This window comes from Trichosurus vulpecula, chromosome 4, assembly GCF_011100635.1.
Source record: "Trichosurus vulpecula isolate mTriVul1 chromosome 4, mTriVul1.pri, whole genome shotgun sequence".
NCBI lineage: Eukaryota > Metazoa > Chordata > Mammalia > Diprotodontia > Phalangeridae > Trichosurus > Trichosurus vulpecula.
Window position 1 is genome coordinate 353,632,127 of NC_050576.1, and position 23,664 is coordinate 353,655,790.

The following is a 23,664-nucleotide window of genomic DNA, read 5'->3' on the forward strand; positions in this document are numbered from 1 at the left end:
TTATCCTAGCTCCTTTGACCTCCAGAATGTCATATTCCAAGCAATTAGATATCTTGATGTAGAAGCTGCTAGATCTTGTGTTATTCTGATTGTGTTTCCACAATACTCAAATTGTTTCTGTCTGGTTGCTTGCAATATTTTCTCTTTGACCTGGGAACTCTGGAAATTGGCTACAGAATTCCTAGGAGTTTTCTTTTGGGCATCTTTTTCAAGAGGCAATCAGTAGATTCTTTCAATTTCTATTTTACCCTCTGGTTCTAGAATATCAGGGCAGTTTTCCTTGTTAATTCCTTGAAAATGAGCTCTTTTTTCATCTTGCTTTTAGGTAGTCCAGTAATTTTTAAATTATCTCTCCTGGATCTATTTTCCAGGTCAGTGTTTTTTCCAATGACATAGTTCACATTGTCTTCAATTTTTTTCATTCTTTTGGTTCTGTTTTATAATTTCTTGATTTCTCACTTTCTCCGTTCTAATTTTTTAGGTGGTATTTTCCTCAGTAGTCCTTTGGGCCTCCTTTTCCAATTGACTAATTCTGCCTTTTACGGCATTCTTCTCCTCATTGGCTTTTTGGATCTCTTTTACGATTTGGGTTAGTCTATTTTTAAGGTGTTATATTCTTCAGTACTTTTTGGGTCTCCTTTAGCAAGTCATTGACTTGTTTTTCATGATTTTCTTGCATCACTTTCATTTCTCTTCCCAGTTTTCTCCCTTTTTTTCATACTTGCTTTTCCAAATCCTTTTTGAGCTCTTCTATGGCCTGAGACCAATTCATATTTTTCTTGGAGGCTTTTGATGTAGGCTCTTTGACTTTGTTGTCTTCTTCTGGCTATATGTTTTGATCTTCTTTGTTATCCAAAAAAGATTCTGCAGTCTGAGTCTCAGTCCTTTTATGCTGCTTGTCATTTTCCCAGACAATTACTTGGTTTTTGAGCTTTTGGTCAGGGTATGACTGCTTTTAGAGTGTAGAGTGTTTTGTCCCAAGTTTCAGGGGTTTTGTGCAGCTGTTTTCAGAGCTACTTCTATTCTGAGGTGTTATAATACTTGTGTCCAGGCCTGTGTTTTGGTCTGTGAGCGTAAGCACTCCTTTCTGCTATACAACTACCAGAAGGACTCCCTCTCCATAATCACTCCAATCTCTGCCACACCATCACTCCCCCTCCCCCAAGAACTGCCAACCAGGACTGTGCCCCAGATCCAAGCAGGGCAAAGCAAGAGAACCCTGCCTTTGCACCAGGAAAGCAATTCCTGCACTCCCACTCTGATTGGCTGCTTGATTCCTCCCACCCTGTGAGCTGGGGATCTGGAAACATCTGCCACTGGAGCTCTGGAAACAGCCACCAGAGCTTCCTGCTGCTGCCACCTGACACACTTCTCTCACCCAGATCCAGCAGTTTTCCCATTGACGTGCCCTGTTGTCTTTGGCATTTGTAGGTGGAGAAGTCTTATAACTGCCACAGCTCAGTGATTCAGTGCCCTGAGGCCTGTTTCATCAGGTCTACCCTGGCCTGGTCTCTTCAGGTGAGGGCCACACTGGGCTGTGCTTTCCTCCCAGCATGGTACCATAAACTCTTCCCAGTGACCATCCAGGTCATCTTTGGCAGGAGACTTGTTTCCCCCTTTTATTTTGTGGGTTCTGTAGTTCTAGAATTTTTTCAGAGTCATTTTTACAGGTGTTTGGAGGGGTTTGGGGGAAGCTTAAGCAAGTCCCTGTTTTCAAGCAGCCATCTTCAGATTTTCTGGCCCTTTCCTTCTTTAGTGGAAACAGAACAAAAAGAGGATAAGTGTTCTTTGTTTATTTGTTTGTTTAGCAAACAAAGGATATGTCACTTGCCCAGGGTCACAAAGCTAGTAAGCATCTGAGACCAGATTTAAACTCAGGTCTTCCAGACTCCAGGACCTGTGCTCTATCCACTTAGTCATCTAATTGCCAATTGCGAAATTACAAACATCAAACCCATGAAAACTATAAATACATATAGGAACCTGTACATAGAGAATATATTTCATTTCTAAATGGGTCTTTGGTAATGTATGGAGGACTTTCTCTGGTTTCCCTCTTATCTGCAGATCTTTATGCATAAAGATCTATCAAATATGTGGAGATGGGATACATCTCAAGAAGAGTGGAACTGCTCATAGGAAGAGGTTTATAATAGTTGTGCAATGAAAGCATTTTCTGGATGCTTCTATGTTTGCTAACAGCATTTTCAAAGCAAGATAAATAAACATACATGAATGAATGAACAAAAGAATAAAAATCAGAATAAAGGAATAAATAAATAAAATTTATTAAGTCATAGATAATAGCTAGAAAAAAATACCTAGACTAAATTATTTCCTAAAACTTCTAGTTCTGCAGATTTTAGAAACCTTTAGAGAAGTGCCTTCCTAAGGTCAGAATGAGCATGTGGTATATCTGAAAGAGTGCAACTTTGTATTGAAAATCCCGAGTTAGAATCTTGTCATTACTACTTTTGTGACATTTGGGAAGACTCAAATTTTTTCTGGATCTAAGATTCCTCAGATATAAAATAAAAGTCTTGGCCAGGATGGCCATTAAATTCCCTATCAGCTTTAATTCTGGGGGTTGATTTTAGACCCAGAAGAAAAGTCTTTGAATGTCCACTTCAGAGTTCTTTCCTTTTCAGAATGCATTTGAGTGAAAATGTTATTTTTTGATAACTTTCTTTTCAAAGTTGAATGTTTTGGAGTACATTTGAAAAAGTACATACAGCATATATCTAAAAAGTTATAAATCATGTTTTTTAAATGACAACTCTTTCCTTCTTATAGATGAATTTTATTGAAGAATAATAATAACACATTATTATTATTAAAAGATGAATTGTATGTTACTGAATGCCCAAAGAACAATGAAATGACACACACAATCCCTTCATTGGTAGAAACTGTTTAGAATTAAGTTAGACTGAATGATACTTTCCATTTTTTTTTTATAAATTTCTTTATTTATTTTCAGTTTACCACACACGGTTCTACATAGTTTTGAGTTCCAGTTTTTCTCCCCTCCCTCCCCCCTCCCTCCCCAAGATGGCATGGAGTCTCATATAACTGTCATGTATAACTTTGCATTAAATTAATTTATGCACTAGTTAAGTCGTGGAGAAGAATTTTGACCAATGGAATGAATCATGAAAAAGAAGAAACAGAACCAAAAAAAAAAACCCAAAAACAAAAACAAAAGAGAAGCAGAAAAGGCGAGCATGTAGTGTGCCTCAGTCTGTATTCAAACTTCGCAGTTCTTTGTCTCGATGAAGATAGCATTCTCCATCATGAGTCCCCTGGAGTTGTCCTTGTCCCTAAGGTTGCTGAGAAAAGCGCAGTATGTCAGGGTTGGTCCTCACGGAGTCCATATATCTGTGGCTGTGCACAACGTTCTCCTGGCTCGGCTCCGCTAGCTCAGCATTATGTCGTGTAGGTTTTTCCAGGTTGTTATGAAGTCTGCATCATCCCCATTTCTTATGGCACAATAGTATTCCATCACCTTCATATACCACAGCTTGTTCAGCCATTCCCCAATTGATGGGCATCCCTTTGATTTCCAATTCTTGGCTACCACAAAGAGAGCTGCTATAAATATTCTTGTACATATGGGTCCTTTTCCCGCTTGCGTGATTTCTTTGGGATACAACCCTAGAAGTGGTATTGCTGGGTCAAAGGGTATGAACATTTCTATAGCCCTTTGGGCATAGTTCCAAACAGCCCTCCAAAATGGCTGGATCAGCTCACAACTCCACCAGCAATGTAACAATGTTCCAATTTCCCCACATCCTTTCCAGCATTTATCATTCTCCTGATTTGTTATTTTAGCCAATCTGACAGGAGAGATGTGGTATCTAAGAGTGTTTTGATTTGCATTTCTCTAATCAGCAGCGATCCAGAGCATTTTTCCATATGCCTGTAGATAGCTTTAATTTCTTCCTCTGAAAACTGCCTGTTCATATCCTTTGACCATTTCTCAATTGGGGAATGGCTTGTACTCCTATATATTTGGCTCAGCTCCCTGTATATTTTAGAGATGAGGCCTTTATCAGAGATACTAGTTGCAAAGATTTTCTCCCAATTTTCTGCTTCCCTCCTAATTCTTGTTGCATTGGCTTTTTTTGTACAAAAACATTTCAATTTGACATAATCAAAATTATCCATTTTGCATTTTGTAATGCTCTCTATCTCTTGTTGGGTCATGAATTCTTTACTTTTCCACAAATCTGATAAGTAAACTATTCCTTGCTTTCCCAAATTACTTAGAGTATCAATTTTTACTCCTAAATCATGAACCCATTTTGACTTTATTTTGGTATATGGTGTAAGATATTGGTCTATGCCCAGTTTTTGCCCTACCATTTTCCAATTTTCCCAACAGTTTTTGTGAAATAGTGAATTATTAGCCCAGAAACTGGCCTCTTTGGGTTTATCAAAGAGTAGATTGCTAAACTTGTTGATTTCACCTATTTGTGTACCTGTCCTATTCCACTGATCCACACCCCTGTTTCTTAACCAGTACCAGGCAGTTTTGATGACTGCTGCTGTGTAGTACAGTTTAATATCTGGTGTGGCTAAGCCACCATCTCTAGCATGTCTTTTCATTAATATCCTAGATACTCTAGACCTCTTGTTTTTCCAAATGAATTTTGTTATTATTTTGTCCAGCTCAGTAAAAAAAATTTTTGGTAGTTCGATTGTTATGGCACTGAATAGATAGATTAATTTAGGTAGAATTGTCATTTTTATTATATTAGCTCGGCCTAACCATGAGCAACTGATATTTCTCCATTTATTTAGATCTGATTTTATTCGCGTGAAAAGTGTTTCATAGTTATGTTCATATAGGCCCTGGGTTTGTCTTGGCAAATAGACTCCCAAATATTTTATAGTACCTTCAGTAACTTTGAATGGAATTTCTCTTTCTATCTCTTGCTGTTGGGCTTTGTCAGTAATGTATAGGAATGCTGAGGATTTATGTGGGTTTATTTTATATCCTGCAACTTTGCTAAAGTTGTTTATTATTTCAAGTAGTTTTTTACTTGATTCTCTAGGATTCTCTAGATAAATCATCATATCATCTGCAAAAAGTGATAATTTAGTTTCTTCTTTTCCTATTCTAATTCCTTCAATTTCTTTTTCTTCTCTTATTGCTACAGCTAATGTTTCTAGAACCAAATTGAATAATAGGGGTGATAATGGACATCCTTGTTTCACCCCTGATCTTATTGGGAATGCATCTAGTTTATCCCCATTACAAATAATGCTTGTTGATGGTTTTAGGTAGATGCTATTTATAATTTTGAGGAAGGTTCCCCTTATTCCTATGCTTTCTAGTGTTTTTAATAGGAATGGGTGTTGTACTTTGTCAAAGGCTTTTTCTGCATCTATTGAGATGATCATATGGTTTTTGCTAGTTTTGTTGTTGATATGGTCAATTATGCTAATAGTTTTCCTAATATTGAACCAGCCTTGCATTCCTGGAATAAATCCTACCTGGTCATGGTGTATTATTCTCGTAATGAGTTGCTGCAATCTTTTTGCTAATATTTTATTTAAAATTTTTGCATCAATATTCATTAGAGAAATTGGTCTATAATTTTCTTTCTCTGTTTTAACTCTACCTGGTTTGGGTATTAGTACCATATTTGTGTCATAAAAAGAATTTGGTAGGACTCCTTCTTCACCTATTTTCTCAAATAGTCTACAAAGTATGGGAATTAGTTGTTCTTTAAATGTTTGATAGAATTCACATGTAAAACCATCTGGCCCGGGAGATTTTTTCCTAGGGAGTTCGTTGATGGCCTGCTCAATTTCTTTTTCTGATATGGGGTCATTAAGAAATTTCACTTCCTTCTCTGTTAGTCTGGGCAGTTTATGTTTTTGTAGATATTCATCCATATCTCTAAGGTTGTCAAATTTATGGGCATACAGTTGGGCAAAATAATTCCTAATTATTGTTTTGATTTCCTCTTCATTAGAGGTGACCTCACCCTTTTCATTTTTTATGCTGGTAATTTGATTTTCTTCTTTCTTTTTTTTAATCAAATTGGCCAAAGGTTTGTCAATTTTATTGGTTTTTTCATAAAACCAGCTCTTTGTTTTATTTATTAATTCAATAGTTTTCTTGGTTTCAATTTTATTAATCTCTCCTTTGATTTTCAGTATTTCTAATTTGGTATTTAATTGGGGGTTTTCAATTTGCTCTTTTTCTAGCTTTTTCAGCTGTATGCCCAGATCATTGATCTCCTCTTTCCCTATTTTATTCATGTAGGCATTTAGAGGTATTAAACTTCCCCTAAGAACTGCTTTTGCTGCATCCCATAAGTTTTGGTATGTTGTTTCATTATTGTCATTCTCTTGAATGAAATTATTAATTGTTTCTCTGATTTGTTCTTTGGCCCACTCACTCTTTAGAATTAAATTATTTAGTTTCCAATTAGTTTTTAGCTTATTTTTCCATGGTACTTTATTAAAAATGATTCTTATTGCATCATGATCTGAAAAGGATGCATTGACTACTTCTGCTTTTCTGCACTGGATTGTGAGCTTTTTATGCCCTAGTACATGGTCAATTTTTGAGTATGTGCCATGTACTTTTGAGAAGAAAGTATATTCCTTTTTATCCCCATTCAGTTTTCTCCAAAGGTCTATCACATGTGCCTTTTCTAAAATTCTGTTTACCTCCTTAACTATTTTCTTATTTATTTTGAGGTTAGATTTATCAAGTTCAGAAAGGGGGAGGTTGAGGTCTCCCAATATTATAGTTTTGCTGTCTATTTCTTCCTGTAACTCCCTTAACCTCTCCTCTAAGAATTTGTATGCCTTACCACTTGGTGCATATATGTTAAGCAATGATATTGCTTCATTGTTTATGGTGCCTTTTAGCAGGATATAATGTCCTTCCTTATCTCTTTTAATTGAATCTATCTTTACTTTTGCTTTGTCTGAGATTAGGATTGCTACACCTGCTTTTTTTACTTTAGCTGAGGCACAATATATTTTACTCCAGCCTTTTACCTTAACCCTATGTGTATCCCCCTGTTTCAGATGCGTTTCTTGTAAACAGCATATTGTAGGATTATGGTTTTTAATCCATTCTGCTATCTGCTTCTGTTTTGTGAGAATGTTCATCCCCTGCACGTTCAGGGTTATGATTTCTATCTGTGTCTTTTTCTCCATCCTAATTCCCCCTGTTTATGCTTTTATTTCTCCCTTTCCCCTTCTCCTCCTCAACAAAGTTTTGCTTTTGACCGCCGCTTTCCTCAGTTAACCCTCCCTCTTTATTCCCCTCCCTTATCTTACCGTTACCCACTTGCTACTTCTCCTCTTCCTTCTGCCCTCCCTCCTCCCTTTTTCCCCCCTTACCCTCCCACTTCCCGTAGGACAAGTTAGATTTCTAAACTTATCAGAGTATGTTATTCCCTTCTTGAACTAGATCAGATGACAGTAAAGCTCAAATACTGCTCTTCTCCCTCCCTTCTTTCCCTCTACTATAATATGTTTTTTTGCCACTTCCTTTGGTGTAATTTACCCTTTTCTACTACCTCCTTACCACTTCCCTCATAGCCCTCCCTTTATATCTCTTATTTATATTTTATATCTTTACATCAGTTAATTTATACAGGCATTCACAACCTATGTATATCCCTTTCATTTGTCATAATAGTTGTACCATTCACAAGAATGACTTATATATGTATATGTATATATCTATATACATATATATATCTATATACATATATATATATATATACATACATACATAAAAAACATACATAAGATGATATAATCCCACATAAAGATGTAAACAACCTAACCTTATTGGTTAATGAGGTTTGTGGGGTTTTTCCCCCTGGTTACCTTTTTATGTCTCTCTTGAGTTTTGTATTTGGAGATCAAATTTTCCATTGAGTTCCAGCCTTTTCATCAGGAAGGTCTGGAATTCCCTTATTTCATTGAATGTCCATCGCCTTGCCTGGAAAATTATGCTTAGTTTTGCTGGGTAGTTGATCCTTGGTTGTAGTCCCAGCTACTTTGCCCTTCGGAATATCATATTCCAATTTCTCCTGTCTTTTAATGTGGAAGCTGCGAGATCCTGCGTGATCCTGACTGTAGTTCCCCGATATTTGAATTGCTTCTTTTTGGCTGCTTGCAGTATTTTCTCCTTGAGTTTATAGCTCTGAAATTTGGCTATAATATTTCTTGGTGTTTTCAGTTTGGGATCTCTTTCAGGGGGTGATCGGTGAATTCTTTCAATGACTATTTTGCCCTCTGGGTCTAGAACCTCTGGGCAGTTGTCTTTGATAATTTCTTCGAAGATACTGTCAAGGCTCTTTTTTTCATCGTGGATTTCCGGTAGGCCAATAACTCTCAAATTGTCTCTCCTGGATCTATTTTCCAGGTCAGTTGTTTTGCCAATCAGATATTTCACATTTTTTTCTATTTTTTCATTCTTTACGTTTTGTTTTATTACTTCTTGATGCCTCATAGATTCATTAGCTTCCACTTGCTCAAGTCTAATTTTAAATGAGTTAGTGTTTACATTTTGCTTTTGAGCCTCCATTTTCAATTGGTTGATTTTGCCTCTCAGGGTGTCCTTTTCTCTCTCTGGATTCTGAATCTCCGTAGCCATTTCGCCAATCTTATTCTTTAGGGACTTGATTTCATCAGTGGATTTTTTCTCCCTTTTTTCCATTTTTTCCATATTTTCTTTTAGCTCCCTAATTTGGTTTTTAAAATCCTCCTTTAGCTCTTCCAGCAGTGCTTTTTGGGCTGGAGACCAGTTCATATTAGCTTTTGAGGTATCTGATGTATCTACCGTGTCATTGCCGTCCTCCTCCATATCGATATTTTGAACCTGCCTGTCTCCATAAAAAGAATCTATTGTCCTCGGTTTTTTTTGTATTCTTCTTCATGTTTGTTGTTTTCCCTTTTCCTGGCGTTACAACGAATTTCTATCTTTGGGCTCTCTGTCCCAGCTTTCTTATTCTGGGGGTTGTGAGTCTAGAATTATAACCTTCAGTTTCCTGAGGTGTGAGGGAGGGGTCTGGCTCCCTGGCGTCTCATTCCCTGTGGGTGCTCTCCAGCACTTGCTTTTCCGCAATGGTCTCAGCTGTTTGTTGTTTGAGCTGATGTCTGGCACTTCCCCTGGGGGAGCAAGGTTACATCTGGGCTCCCGGTGTTGACCCCTGCCGACTCTGCGTGACTAATGAACTTCTAGTATTTGTCCTGTGAGGCCCCACTACTCTCTCCTCTGTTTCAGTTCTCTTTTTTTTTTTTTCCCGAGGAATTCTCTGGGTAAGGGGGGGAGGGGTTAGAGCCTTTTACCTGGCCATTGAGTCTTCCGGAAGTTCAAGAAGCCGAGTTCCTGGGTTTTGCAACCGTCAGGAGTGGGTGTTTTCACGGCCGGTGGCGCTGCCTCTCGTCGCTCCCACAGACTGCCGTCCTGTGTTGGGAGGCCTGGGGATCTCTGCTGGTTTCGGGCGCCCAGCTTTCTCCCAGCCCGTCTCCCACGTGGATTTCTCAGCCAGCCGCTTCCGCCTTGGTCTGGAGCAGCTCCGCACCGAGCACTCTCCGAGCCTGCAGGTTCGTTCCTCTGGCCTTTCAGACTCTCCCGGCTCGGAAATTTGCCCCACGCAGACTGCTCGTGGTTTCTGACTCTCTCAAATCTGCTCAAATTCACTTTTTTATAGGAATCTGACAGACCTTGTGAGAGAGCTCCAGTAAGACGCTGCCTTCATGCGGCCATCTTGGCTCCGCCCTCTAATTTTCATTTTAATGAGAAACTTAAGAAAGGAAATAATGGACCATAAATGGGAACTGGATAGTGTGGTGTTTGTTTAAAATATTACATTTGCTAATGTTAAAATATGTTAAATAATCATGTATATGTGGAGCCTATATCGGATTACATGCCATCTTGGGACGGGGGGAAGGGAGAGGTACATGGAGAAAGTTTAAAACTTATGGAAGTGAATGTTTTAATGTAAAAATAAATAAATTTGTAAAAAAATAAAATATTCCATTTGTGTGGTATCGTAATGTATAATCGCATTGTATATTACACACAAGGTAACAATTTAGAAAAACACAAGGGAAATTTAAGGATTATAGTGCAAGTTTTCTTTTTTTAATCCATTGCTGGATAATTTAGGATAGTTTTAAGTCCCCATAGTAAAATAACTTTAGTATGTGTTTCTATAATTCTGAAGCTTTACCAGTAAATTGTATAATCCCATATAGTATATGCCAATGTCTTTTGAAATGGCTTATAACTCTAGCTCACAATTAGAAATGTAATGAAAAATTTTATAACAGATTCTGCTGCAATTATACAAAGGCATTTTCTAGTTTCAACAGGGTCCTATGCAATTAGAGCATATTACTTGAAAGGACTTCCATCTGTGTATCATGTAAGGGGCAGATGGAGATCAAGCCCTTATCTTTCTATATTACTTTGAGAGGATTGAAAATGAGGAAAATGTGGAGTTAAAAATACTTTTTGATAAAAATGTTTTCTTTTATGTTGCATCCCTCAGTAATATCACACATATCATATATGCTAGAATACCCCTGGTGATTAAGCCAGATGGCAAAAATGAAGAACAAAAGGAGGTAGAATAGTAGAAGGAAAAGCTATTGTTTTTTTATGAAAACAAGTTTTTAAATATTCATGTTTGACAAAATGGAAAATAAAGTCTATTGACAATACTATTCAAAAATAAATTTGTTGGCAAATAGGAAATTAAAATAACATTTCTGATTGTTCCCATAGATTTTGAGTAGGTGTTAACCCTGTTCTTAGATAATCTATTCTACCCTGTATTCTACCTCAGTTAGAGTCTTCATCACATCTGAAAGATGTATCTTAGGATAGTTCAAAGATAAAATAACATCAAGGTCCTATTTACTAAAACATATTAAGTTAGGTTAAATTACAAAATATAGTCCTGCTAAAAACCAAAATATTAATTAACTTAGTAAAAAAAAAAAGTCTATGACAGGCTGTTTTTAAGACCACAAGAATTTATTTAGTACCAGTTATGTGTCTGGAACTGTACTTTTAATTTTTTTTCATTTTTTTTCAATTACCAATCATTTATTTTCCCTTCTCTCAAATTTTCCTCCAAAATGGGAGTGAGGGGCTTCTAATGAATAATCATATTGAAGAAAAATGAATACCCATGTTAGCCAAGCCAAATATATCTGTCTCATTTTTCATTTTAAATTCATCAACAGTCTTTTGGGAAATGGTAGCACTATTAGATTCCTGGAATTGTATTAGATCATTGCATGGGTTAGAGGTGCTAAGACTGTCAAAGTTTACAAAGTTAATTTGTTTTACAATGTTGTTATCATGTTTGTGTGTGTGTTCTTGTTTGTGCTCAATTCACTCAGCACTAATTATATTCATTTTTATAAATTTATTTTTTTTCAGTTTTCAACATTCACTTCCACAAGATTTTGAATTCCAATTTTTTTCCACATCCCTCCCCTTCCCCCACCCCAAGACAGCATGCATTTTGTTTACACCTTCCTCTAATCTGCCCTCCCTTCTATCACCACCCCCCAACCCCTTCACTTCTATTTTCCTATAGGGAAAGATGGATTTCTATATCCCATTGCCTATATATCTTATTTCCCAATTGCATGTAAAAACAATTTTTAACATTCATTTTTAAAGCCTTGAGTTCCATATTATTTCCCTTCCTTCCTCTTCACCCACCCTCATTGAGAAGGCAATTTGATATTGGTTATACATGTGTAGTCATGCAAAACACTTCCATAACAGTCATGTTGGGAAAGACTAATTATATTTCTCTCTACCCTGTTATGCCCTCCATTTATTCTATTCTCTCCTTTGACCTGTCCCTCTCCAAAAGTATTTTCTTCTGATTACCCCTGACCCAATCTGCTATCCCTATCTATTATCCCCCCTCTCTTATCAACTTCCCCTCTGCTTTCCTGTAGGGTAAAATAGATTTCCATACCCAACTGAGTGTGTATATTACTGCCTCTCTGATGAGAGTAAGGTTCACTTATTGTCTCTTACCTCCCCCCTCTTCCCCTCCGTTTTAAAAGCTTTCTTGCCTCTTTTATGCAAGATGATTTACTACATTCTACCTGTCCCTTTCTCTTTCTCCTAGTACATTCCTCTCAACACTTAATTTTATCTTTTAGATATCATCCCTTCATATTCAGCTTACCCTGTGCCCTCTGTCTATATATGTATATATACATATATATACACACATATCTATATATGTATATATGTATAGTGTGTGTGTGTGTGTGTGTGTGTGTGTGTATTGCCCAACTACTCTAATACTGAGAAAGGTCTCGTGTTGCAAATATCATCTTTCCATGTAGGAATGTAAACAGTTCAACTTTAATAAGTCCTTTATTGTTTCTCTTTCCTGTTTACCTTTTCATGCTTCAGCTTTGGTCTTTTCAACAAGAATGCTTGGAAGTCCTCTATTTCATTTAAATTCCATTTTTCCCCTGAAGTATTATACTCAGTTTTTCTGTATAGGTGATTCTTGGTTTTAATCCTATCCCCTTTGACCTCTGGAGTATCATATTCTAAGCCCTCTGATCCCTTAGTGTAGAACCTGCTAAATCTTGTGTTATCCTGATTATGTTTCTACAATACTTGAACTGTTTCTTTCTGGCTGCCTGCAATATTTTCTCCTTGACCTGTGAACTCTGGAATTTGACTGCAATATTCCTAGGAATTTTCCTTTTGTGATCTCTTTCAGGATGTGATTGGTGGACTCTTTCCATTTCTCTTTTACCCTCTGGTTCTAGAATACCAGGGCAGTTTTCCTTGATAATTTCTTGAAAGATGATGTGTAGGCTATTTTTTTGATCCTGGCTTTCAGGCATTCCAATAATTTTAAAATTATCTCTCCTGGATCCATTTTCCATGTCAGTTGTTTTTCCAATGAGATATTTCACATTGTCTTCTGTTTTTTTTTTACATTCTTTTGGTTTTGTTTTATAATTTCTTAATTTCTCATGAAGTCATTAACCTCCATTGGCTCCATTCTAATTTTTAAGGAATTATTTTCTTCAGTGAGCTTTTAGATTTCCTTTTCCATTTGGCCAATTTTGGTTTTTAAGGCATTCTTCTCCTCATTGGCTTTTTGGACCTCTTTTGCCATTTGGCAAAATGTTTTTAAAAATGTTATGTTCTTCAGCATTTTGGGGGATCTTCTTTAGCAAACTATTATCTCCATTTCGTGATTTTCTTGCATCACTCTCATTTCTGTTCCCAATTTTTCCTCTACTTCTCTTACTTGATTTTCAAAATCCTTTTTGAGCTTTCCATGGCCTGAGACCAATTCCTATTTTTCTTGGAGGCTTTGGATATAGGCTCTTTGACTTTGCTGCTGGAAAAATAGAATCTCATTACATTCATATACCATAATTTATTTGCCAAATTATGGAATTTGGAAATTCTGAAATTGATGGGAATGCTATTGATTCCCAAATTAATGGGAACACCCTTTATTTCCATTTCTTTTCCAGTTAAATAAGAACAATTTAAATAATTTGTATTTATAATTCTTTAATATCTTTAATCTTTTAAGGGTATAAGCCTAGTAGTGATATGACTCAATTAAATGATATGTTCAATTTAGTGAGCAATTCACAGCTCTACCAACAATGTAAATACGTTTTAATTTTTCAATAGTTCTTTCAATATTTGTCATTTCCACTTCTTTTTTCTTTAAAGTAGAATCTCAGAATTTATTTAATTTGTATTTCCTTAGCTATTAATGATTTGAAGAATTTTTCACAAAGTTGTTCATACGTTAAATTTCCTCCTTTGAAAACAATTCTTATGCTTTGATCATTTATCAATCAAGTGAAAGCTCTTACTCTTATGAATAAATTCCTCATCTGTTTTGGAAATTAGACTGTTAGGAGATAATTTTTATTTAAATTTGCTTTTGTTTTTCTTTTTCCTTCAGTTAATTATTCCCTTTCTAATGAATTTATTTTATTCTACAAAATCTTTTTAAATTTATTTAATTAAAATGTTTTGCTTTATCTTCCTTCCTCTTCTCTGTACTATTTTGGTCATAAGCTTTTCATCAAATATATATGTGAAAGTGAATTTTCTTCCTTTCTCCTCTAACTTGTTTATGGTATTACATTTTTATATGTAGATGTTTGTATCTTATTTTTAGATAATTGTGGATATATTTTGTAATCTGGTAGCCTAAACAATATTTTTTTTCCATATTTTTTTTGTCAACTACTTGTTCTTCTTGGAATTGTGGTTTTGAGTATTACGGAACATTAAGCTACAAGGTTTGTGTAAAGGCAAGTAGGGTGGGACTTTTTGCTGCTTTTTGTTTTGAAGTGCTTCTCAGCAATAAGGCAATCAAGTGCCTTTGAGGCTTACCTTTGTTTCAATCAAGAGTCTTTGATTGGATCCAGAGGATTTGATGACCTGCTTAAGTCACAGTAAGGCCTAGGTCACATAGGTTTGCGTCACATGTTGTGACCCACTCTGACCCTGAAGAAGTGTATGTACACACACATACACACACACATATATGTATATATATATATATATACATATACATATATATACATATGTGTGTATACGTATATATGTATATACATGTATATATACATATACATACACATACATATACATATATGCATATACATACATATACATATATATACATATATATACATATACATACATATACATACATATACATATATATACATATACATATATATACATATATACACATACATACACTCTGAGGTTAACACTTTGCTTGGGGACTCACTCATTGGAAGACCATTTCTATGATTTTGCCAGATGAGATTCTGGGTAGCCATTAAGGAGCCTCCTATCTATTGCTATAGAGAAATGGTTAGAAGCTCTCTCTGCTGATGTGTGTTATTTGCTCTATGTATATGATTTTTGCTTGTAATTTCTGTTTGTCTTGTCTATGAAGTTCGGGGTGATGACTTTTTCCTCTGAACTACTTAACTGCTTAATTGAAGTGAAATTGTAAACCCCTTAAAGTTGCTTTGCTTAGAAAAGCAGACCAAAGAACCTGTGCTAGCAGCTCTCCTGTGTGCTAGTGTTATTGGCCTTACACAGCCATGGTAGCTGAAAGTAGCATTGTTCTTACAGTTTGTCTTAGTACTGTATATTTAATCAGGAAGAATAGGAGTATCAGAATTCAAACTATACTCTTACCATATAGCTTCAAATTCTAATATTGCTGGATTTCTTTGCTTGCCTTTCCCCCATTATTTCCTTAGAGTTTCATGAATTTTGTACCTTCGGATGTATTTTGTTATTATTATTTTTAGCTCTATGACATAAACATTCCCTAGTTTGAGAAATAAGTAAATAAGTTTATGCAGTGTTTTCATGTTTATTATATTTGTTTGATCTATCCATGAGTGCTTAATATTCCTTAAATTTTATAGGTCTAATGCATCTTTATTTCTTTAAAGAATTATTAGTAGTTGTATTTATTTAATTCTTATTGGTAGATGCTGAATTTCTCTGTATCTCTTCATGCCAAGGTTTATTGGTAATATATAGAAATACTAATGATTTAAGTGAATTTATTTCAAATCCTATTTTAATGAAGTTATTGTATCAGTTATTTCAGTTGGCTCACTAGGATTCCTTGAAGCAGTTGGTACAGTGAATAATCTGGCCTAAAATGAGGAAGACATGAGTTCAAAAAAGATGTGAAACACTTACTAGCAATGTAACCCTGGTCCAGTCACTTAACCTGTCTGCTTCAGTTTCTTTAATGGGAAAATAGGGGTCACAATAGCACCCAAATTCCAGGGCTATTATGAGGTATACATAAGATAACACTTGTAAAGCACTAAGTATAGTGCCTTGCACACGGGAGTTGCTTATTAAATATTTGTCCCCACCACACCATTATTGGCAGGGATGCCACCATCCAACCAGTCACCAAAGTTTGCAGAGTAGATGTCATTCTTGACTCCCCACTCCATTTTTCCCCACCGCATAGAATCTGTTATAATTTCCTGCTGATTTTGCTTACACAATAACTTTAGCACATTGCCCTTCTCTCCTCTGATACTGACAAAACTCTAGTGCAGGCCTTTATCACCTATGGCTGGACTATTGCAATAGCTACTAAATGGTCATTCTGTCTCAACTGCAGCTTTGAAATTCATCTTCCTAAAGAAGAGATCTTACTGTGATACTTCTCTGCCACATATACACCATTCAATAACCTCCATTGGCTCTCTGTGACTTATAAAACTAAACATGAAATCCTCTGGCATTCAAAACTTCACAAACTGGGTCACTTCTACCTTTCTTAGTTATCTTATACATTACTTGCCACCTCCACTCCTCCATATGACATTCAGTGCAGCAACACTGACCATCTCTCTCTCTCTCTCTCTCTCACATACACACACACACACACAACCTCTCCATCTCCAGACTCATGGCATTTCAATTATTAGTTCCCCATTACTGGAGTTCTCTGCCTCCCTAACTTCTCTGGCTTCTTTCAAGCTCCAGCTAAAATCCCAGATGCTTTTCTTAACCTCACTTAATTCTAATGACTTCCTTCTATTGGTTGACTCCAATTTATTCTGCATTTATCCTGTTTATATGTAGTTGATTTTTTTATATGTTGCCTTTCTTATTAGACAGTGACCTCCTTAAGGGCAGAATCTATGTTTTGCCTTTCTTTGTATTCTAGGGCTTAGCACAAGATCTGTCACATAATAAGCACTTAATAAATTCTTATTGACAGAGTGGTTAACAATATCTGTTAAGTGATGGTAATTTTCTTCTAAATACTTATTTCCTGAAATATTTTAAAGATCCACATGGACAAAATTAAATGGGAGCCAAAAACCTTTAACAATGAGAATTTATAAAGTATACATATTTTCCTTGGGACTTCATGCTTTTCTTTCAATTTCACTAAATATTACTTGGTCTCCTTCCTATATTACCTAGCTACTTTATGTTTTACTTATTACTATATATGGGGATGTATCCTTTTTAGCTCCCCACATTATCTGTTAAAAGCTTTTCTCTAACACTCACACTTAAAGTTATTCACACTTGGCCTGCAAATGCTTTCCTACCACTTTATCACAAGAACATAGTGGCCATGCCTGGCTATGACTTTCATACATTCCTTAAATAATATATATCAATTTTCTTAATGGCATAATATTATTTTAACTAGGATTTTAAACAGATTTTTCTTTATGTTCTCAATTGAAATTGCAATGGAATATATCACCATGGAGGAAGGTGATTTTGACTTCTTAAGGCTTTTCCAATAAAGCCAATAATCCCAGGCTGGGAAGGTGATACATATACTATTGGATAAATATTCTCTGCTTCTCTTCCCTGTCCCTTTTTTTCTGAGAACAAGGCTAGCTAGTAATTACAGAGTAACTCACTACTGGAGGCTTTGGAACTCGAAATGGTGATTTTTGGTGATTGCTGTTGTTTGTTTATTTCATCCACCATACCTTTCAAAGACAGTCTGCTGAGGTTTGAAAGAGTTGCCTTCTTTGTGGAAGTAGTACCCAAACTGATACAATCACAGATACTCAAAATATTGAGGGAAGTTGAGTACTGTATTTATGTGTGTGTATGTATATGTACACACAAATACATATAGATGTCTCCCTTTGTGTGTATGTATATACACACACATAAACATATATACACATATGTGTATGTTACCTATAACAAGCTTAAAGTCCTTTTTCTTTTGACCTGATTAGAGATAATAATTAAAATTTTATTGTTAATAATAGCATCAATACAAGATGGTATCATATGTCTATTACCAAGAGATAATAATGTTTCCTTTCTGAGTATGGCTCAATTGTTTGTTGTATGATACTTTATACAAGGCATCAATATATAGTAGTACAAATACACACACATATGTATGTATACATATACATATACATATACATATACATATACACATACATATACATATATATGTATGGGTATGAATTAAACTCAAAATACCATAACATTGGCATCATCTTTTTTGATTATCATAGAGCCTTTGACTTGGTTTCACACTCATGGCTAGTGAAGTTACACAAAAGAAAACTAAGTATAGTGAGAGTATTAGAATATTTCACGTCCAGAGGTATAGGTTGTTCAGGAAAGACTAGAACCGCTGGTGTGAGAGCTACTGAGCCCTTTTCAGGGTTGCTTTTGCTTTGGTGTCCACCTGAATCACCCAACTATCACTCGTGGCTCCAAGAAGCTGCAGTATGTTCAGGCCCCACCCTGGCAAATTGTTTTGGCAGACAGACTGAGGGTTACTGAGGGGTTTCAAACCCATTGGTGATTTAGAGTGGTGTCTTTGCCAATCACATGAAGACCTTCGCCACAGTGGAATAGGCAAATGAGAACAATTTGTCCCAACGGAAATGAAGGGGGATGAAGCAGGAGCTATGGTGCACTCAGAGCTTGGTTAGACTTCGAAGACACCAAGGTGATTTCACTGCGCTGAAGCAGCAGTGGGATTCAGCAGCCTCTTGGGTGTCTGAACAACCTTTTTTTAAGGATTTCAATGCTCATCTCCTGGTTGAAGAAAGTGGCTAAAAAGCTGCCCTAAAAATTATCTCCTTTACTCAAAACTGGTCTGTTTTCTGTGACAGGCAAGGAACTCTTGTAGTTGAAACTTTAGAAAATATACAAAAAACTTTTGTGAAGATGGCCCTATGACCTAGGCCAGCTGTGTGCAGGTTTGTGAATACAGCTCTTAATGTATCCATACCCATTGCTTCATTATTTGCCTGTCACCACAGGATTTTGAGGTAAGTAAAAATGGTTAAATGCTATGGGTAATGTCTTTTGCCTTGCACATAAATTGCATTTAGGTGAGGCAAGAGTTGTGTGTACTCAGACTCACTCTCTCTCTTCCACAGTCATCACAGTCCAGTGGCAAGGCAAAAGTAAAGATGACTGAAGAATTCTCAGGATTCAGTGGATGACCTTGTTGTCTTCTATTTGAATTGTCTTAAGAAGACTTTGAAGATCACCTGGCAAGATAAAATACTTTACGTTGAGGTCCATTCTTGAGCTGAACTGCCAAACATTCAAACTCTACTGCAGAGAGTACAACTTCAATGGGTTGGCCACATTGTTCAAATGCCAAATATCCATTTGCCTAAAAGATTATTTTACTAAAAGACTCACACAAGGCAAGTACTCTCACAGACATCAGAAGAAGTAATATAAAGACACTTTCAAGGTCTCTCTGAAGAACTTTGGAATTGATTGTGAAACATGGGAGACATTGGTACAGCATCATCAAGCATGGCATGCCTGCATCAAATAAAGTGTTGTACTCTGCGAGCAAAACAGAACTGTAGTAGCTCAAAAGAAATGTGATGTGCACAAATTTAAAGATAGCTCCACTCGAAATGCTCATATCACCTATTTGTGCCTAAAAGACTTTTGTGGAGAACTCACAGAAGGTAAGTTCTCACATGGAGGTCAGAAGAAGTGATATAAGGACACATTCAAGGTTTCTTTGAAGAAACTTTGAAATCGATTGTGAGATATGGGATACAAAGACACAGGACTGCCCAGCATGGCATTAGCCTATCAAAGTAGGTACTATATTCTCTGAGCAAAGGATAATTTACAGTAGCTCAAAAGAAACAAGAGATGTGCAAATTTAGAGACATCTACACTCCAAATGTTTCTATGGAATATTTATGCCTGACCGGTGACAGAGCCTTCCAAATTCATATTAGTCTGATCATCTGCAGTCAGACACATTTTGTCTTGACCCCAATATAGTGATCTGATTTTGGCTCTCTTCCAGATCAAAGGATAACAACCAACTATTTGATGTCCCTATGTAAAAATATTCTATATTTAAAATATTCCATTAAAACAATAATGCCAATATAATTTAAATCAAATGTGGAATCTTCGGAAAAATCATTAGAGACTATTTTTCTGTCCAGATTTAAAGCCAACATTTTCACTCTTGAAAAAATGTTTTAAAAAATTGCTGTCCATGGATCAACCAAAGATATGCAATTAGAAAGATATTTCTTCTCATAGAAACTTTTTTTCATGGATATCAAAATGTAATTTGCACTATATAAGTTTAAAATTCTTAATGTGTGGTCAAAAAGAATGCAGAATAATTGCCTTGGGCTAGAGTCCAGAGCTTAAACTAAACCAATGCATGAAGGCAATAATTACCCTTTGTTTTTGGCTTTTTTTCCATATGAGACACATAGAACAAAAGTCTATTAAGGGAACAATTCTGACTATATATGTTAAGGGACAAACTGGAATCCTGAAGGCAAAACTTAATAGGAAGAACATATTTTAGAGCAATTAACACCTATATAATATATTAACACATATAGTTAGCAGAGTAAAGTGGTTGAAAACAGATCTAAAAAGTGTCCAAGTAAAAGTCCAATATTAAGAAAATAGAGGGATCATAATTCCAAGGAACCAATACAAAACTGAAGTAATATTTTTGTAAAGAAGGAAAGATGTTTGATATTTTCAGAGCAGATGATAAAGTGACTAAAATTTTCAGAAATAATTCTAGAATCAAAATAAATTATATCATACAATATGGCAAAACATTAAAAATACCATATACAAATATTCTTTTTTAAGTGGCATCATATGCAAACATTTATTGAAAGTATTAACTAGTACAAAGAATACATAAAAACAAATAATTACAACAGTCACGCATTATAAAAAGGGATATTATTACTTAAGTTTCACAAAACAAATATAATTTAGCTTAGAAAGAAGTGGTATTATTCTACCACATCAGCATTATTTAGTTTTTTTACAATGAACACATACAACAGTTATGCTCCTGAAATAGAATCACTTTACATATACTACAGATCGCTAAAGAAACCTTTTTTGTAAATCACATTATTATATTGCAAAAAGCTACTTGGTAATCTTAACTGTCCTAAATTCAAATATTCACTTTTTAGAAGTTTTGAAAAAATGAGATATCATCTGAAATCTCTTTAAAGACAAGAAAACCACACCAAATATATGTATATATATACATAAATTACTGAGTCAAAACATTTAGATTAAGTCTCTTATTGTGCTATTAATCTGTTCCTCCTATTAGGACATTTTTCACCTCAGCTAATCAGACAGTCTCTATTTTATAAGAAAATTGTAAAAAGCACCCCCCCGAAAAGTAGCAAAATGGCTATGACAAATTTTGGGCTCCTGCTTCCCACATCAGTGACTACACTTATGTAGTATTCAAAGCTTCTAGTAAAATAACCAAGTTCAGCAATCCAAAAATGCTACATAGTAGCAGTATGTCTATATGCTACCCTTATACTTTCAAGCACATAGTATCATATCCTGTTCTTCCAAAACAACATGCACACAAACATATACACACAAACTTTCAAAAAAATTATGACAATAGTATATGAACACCACGTACTTTAAGAAAACCAAGTAACTGATACCAAGGCAGAATTGTGCATTAATTTACTACTAAAAAGCCTTATGACCCTTTCTTCAAAAAGGCTTCAGTTGCTCAAGACTGACCATTTTGAAGTCTGTTCCATACAAATTTGGGTGTATGAATTCTTTTCATGAAAGAAATTTGCGAACTGTACCTTTGATTATACCCCTGAAAATAGGGCATTTTCTTAGAGAAGTAGCACATTCTTTGCATACTACCAGATGACTATATGGAATGAATACAACAGAAACTTCGTTGTCCATACAAACATTATATGCTCTTTCTTCCTGTAATCTCCTACGCTGTTCTTCCATAGGAAGACCTGAAACAAATTCTGTTGCAGTATACTTCATGTTCTTTGCCACAAATAAATTGTTATATAACATAGAATCAATTTCTTTGAGACAGTTTTTAAAAATATTGGCTGCAGCATTTTCTTTGACTAAAATGGTATCACTCAGTTCTCTTCTTGTAGAGATGTCTTTGTTTTTTGTTTAGTAGCATCATGTTCCTGCTCATTAATCACACTCAATGTTAAGAGACTATCCAGGAATGCTGAAACAGAGACATTCTATTCTTCCATGTTAATGTCAGGTCATCTGATGCCATTTCCTCAGTTTATCTCTCTTTTTCCTCCTTCCTTTTTTTCATCTTCTGCATTGAGGAGATCTGATACAACCTCATTGACTGTTTTATAATTTTCTCCAGTTGTTAAGATTTTACTCTGAACAATCTGTTCTACTAGATTTCTACTGAAGCCCATATCCAAAGCAGATTTAATCACTGTTCATCATGACTGCATCTTCTGAATTATTTTCTCCAAAATGAGTAATTGGTAGATCAACACTTTCATCCCCTGGAACATCTGAAGTTGACAACAGCTGTTCAAGGAGATGAAGGTACCAAGCTTGAACTTGGTCAACAAACTCTTGTCCTTTCATTCATATCAAATATTCACACTTTGGGAACCGGTTGGCATGTTCTACCCAAGGATCATCTCCTGATTCCCAACACCTCAGTCCACCATCACAGATAAAGCATTTAACATCATCATTTTGACCCACATAATAAAATCCAGCACTTGCAAACTGCTCTGGATGAACTGGAATTCGAGGTGGCCAGGTCACAAAGATTTTGGCAGGGGCTGCATGGCTTTTCATGCTAAGATTAGAGACATTGAACCTCGATGTTTTTTGGATTTGATTTTCCAGGAAAAGGACAGTTAGGAAAATGTCTCCAATGTTCTGACATGGCATTGCTTTTTTGTTCCCAATTACTCAGTTTCCCACCACAAGCAAAGCAAGCTACCATGTCTCCAGGTCCCATATAATAAAAAAAAAAACAGCTCTTGCCAGATCTAATAGTGACAGAAATGTCAATGGCCATGTCTGAGAAGTAGGAATTCTGGCAACTTCAGTACTCGTTGAATAACTGTAGGGCTGGTGTTCAAAGGAGACAAGTCCTCTGCTGCTCTAGAAGTCATTGGCTCCAATGGAAGCTGCAATAAAACCACTGAAATATCTACTCTGTCCTGAATTGGAAGATGATGAATGAGTGCCATTATTCATTGAAAAAGAAAATGTAGACTGAGAAGATATCAGATTGACTACATTCAAATTCTGAATAAAGGCACAGCTAGGATATAGCTCTTTATGTTTGTCAATAGCATTGTCTCCTTATTTCCAATTATCCAACATGAAGCCACAACAGAAACATTTAACTCTGTCGTTCACACCAGTGTAATAAAATCCAGCCCAAGCAAGACTCTTTCCTGAGGTTGGAACATTGATTCAGAAAGCAAAGTATGTAAACATTCTGTAGAGTTCACATGACAAATCATTTCATTTCATGTGCATCACTATTCATCAAACATGATAACAGCACATCATCCTGTACTATGTTCATTATTATTTTGAGAATAAAATGGACAAGTCTTTCTCTGGGAGGTAGGTTTTGTCCGTGGGTTTGTAATATTAGTTATACATTTAGTTAAACAGTGATTTTTTTTTATCTTTCTATTAAAAAAAAACACTGAGATGTAAGTTATGTGCATTATTGGAATTACCGTATTAGAATTACATCACGTGACCTCTGTTAGAAATAGAGCAATTCTCTCTGGTCACTTGAATGG

General features: G+C 35.7%; 1 pseudogene; it reads right to left on the bottom strand.

The window, feature by feature from the left end:
• Nucleotides 1-21,661: 21,661 nt before the first annotated feature.
• Nucleotides 21,662-23,438, bottom strand: LOC118848991 (annotated as a pseudogene).
• Between the last annotated feature and the right edge of the window lie 226 nt (nt 23,439-23,664).